The 2,188-nt window shown below is 44.2% G+C and overlaps 1 protein-coding gene across 1 annotated transcript in view; it reads right to left on the reverse strand.

Moving 5' to 3' along the window:
• LOC107080825 (macrophage mannose receptor 1-like) overlaps positions 1 to 2,188 on the reverse strand; it is a gene marked incomplete at its 3' end in the record, with an annotated part of 19,181 nt that overhangs the window by 5,084 nt on the left and 11,909 nt on the right. The window lies entirely within an intron of this gene.

The following is a 2,188-nucleotide window of genomic DNA, read 5'->3' on the forward strand; positions in this document are numbered from 1 at the left end:
TAGTGAGAGTGTATAGATCTGTTATATTAATGCTAAGGTTACAAGGACTGAGGAAGAGGAGTGATCCAGAAGAACAGTACCAGCTGTAGTTGGCATGACTCCTTCAGGTTACCAGGCTGGTAATACCATAAGTCTGAGGCCTTCCTCATGAGTTCAGCTTCTTCAGCAGCTCTGCTGATAATGGGCAGGCGAAGAACACATAAATAAACATGACCAGTTTAGTGGATATGGAATCTCAAAGATTGAGATAACTGCACTGTCCAAAATGAAGCTGCAGGAAACCGAAGTCTGTTGTTACGACCACATTCTCAAACAACCAAAAGCTGCATCCCACGACTGAAGCACCTGGAGTGATCAGTCTAAGCACAATAATGGAAGGTGCATGCTGATAAGTAGATAGATTTAAGGAAAGTAAAGCAGGGCTGATCCTAAAGGGCCGGAGGAACCTGGGAACTAGTTTTGTGGGCAAACAATCCTCCTGAGCAAACTTCTAGGAGCTACCTTCATGGACAAATTTCTAGGAACCATCCTCTTGGGCAAACTTCCTGGAAGTACCTTCCTGGGAAAACTTCTAAGAATTACCACACAGGGAAAACATCAAGGAACTATCTTCATGTGCAAACATCAAGGAACTGCTCTCCTGGAAAAACCTCTGAAAACTGCCTTCTTGGGCAAACTTCTAGGAACTATCCTCCTGGCCAAACATCTAGGAACTACTCTCCTGGGCAAACATCATGGTACTGTCTTCCTGGGCAAACAACTAGAAACTACCCTCCTGGGCAAACATGAACGAACTACCTTACTGGGCAAAATTCTAGGAACTATACTGATGGAAAAACTTCTATGAACTATCCTCCTGGGGAAACTTCTAGGAACTATCCTCCTGGGCAAAAATCTACGAACTACCCTTTTGGGCAAACATTAAGGAACTACCTTCCTGGGTAAAATTCCAGGAACTACCCTCCTGGGCAAACTTGTAGGAACTACCTTAATGGGCAGACTTCTGGGAACTACATTCTTAGGCAAACTTCTAGTAACTATACTCTTGCGAAAACATCTCGGAACTACTCTCCTGGGCAAACATCAAGGAACTACCTTCCTCTGCAAACATCTAGGAACTACCCTCCTGGGCAAACATCAATGAACTACCTTCCTGGGCAAAATTCTAGGAACTACACTGATGGGCAAAGTTCCAGGAACAATCCTCCTGGGCACACTTCTAGGAGCTGTCCTCCTGGGCAAACTTCTACAAACTACCACTCCTTGACAGACCTCTGAAAACTATCATCATGGGCAAACTTCTAGGAACCATCCTCCTGGGCAAAAGTCCAGGAACTACCCTGCTGGATGAACATCAAGGAACTATCTTCCTTGACAATATTCCAGGGACTAAATTGATGGGCAAACCTCTAGGAACAATCCTCCTTGGCACACTTCTAGGAACTATCCTCTTGGGCAAACTTCTGAGAACTACCTTTCAGGGTGAACTTCTGGGAGCTACCTTCATAGGTGAACTTCTTGGAACTTTGTTCGTGTACAAACTTCTTGAGCTTCCTTCATGGGTAAACTTCAACGTACTACCTTCCTGGGCAAACCTTTAGGAACTACATTCCTGGGCAAACTTCTAGGAACCTCTTCCTAGTCAAACTTCTAGGAACAGTCCTCCTCAGCAAACTTGAAGGAACTACCTTCCTGGGCAAACTTGTAGCAACTACCCTCCTGGGCAAAGTTCTGGGAACCACCCTCCTGGGCAAATTTGTACAAAGTATCCTCCTGGGCCCACTTCTTAGAATCGGCCTTTAGGGGAATGTTTTTGGGAAGAAAGCCAAACACTCCAGAGTGAAGGAGAGAAGAGGTTGGTTTGGGTTCCTTTTATTCAGAGTGGAGGTGCATGGAAAACAGGCCTTTGTGTAGTTAAAGAACTTTTTGCAAAGGGAGGAAATGACAATGTACTGAAGGTGAGATTCTGGAAACAGCTGGAAGAATAAATGGCCTGTAGTAATTCCAATGTTTATTAGTCTCCTAAAAGAACTACCCTGTTGAAACCTCAAAAAACTTTGATCAAAGTTAGTATCTAAATGGTAGCTAATCATGGTGGGCATATTCTGGGCTTTAGACACTTAGGGCCGGATCTATCAAAGGTTTGCGTGTATAAAACGTGAGCTATTTCACTGCGCACGCTAAAAAA

This window comes from Cyprinodon variegatus, unplaced genomic scaffold, assembly GCF_000732505.1.
Source record: "Cyprinodon variegatus isolate N-32 unplaced genomic scaffold, C_variegatus-1.0 Scaffold2379, whole genome shotgun sequence".
In the NCBI taxonomy this organism is placed as follows: Eukaryota; Metazoa; Chordata; class Actinopteri; order Cyprinodontiformes; family Cyprinodontidae; genus Cyprinodon; species Cyprinodon variegatus.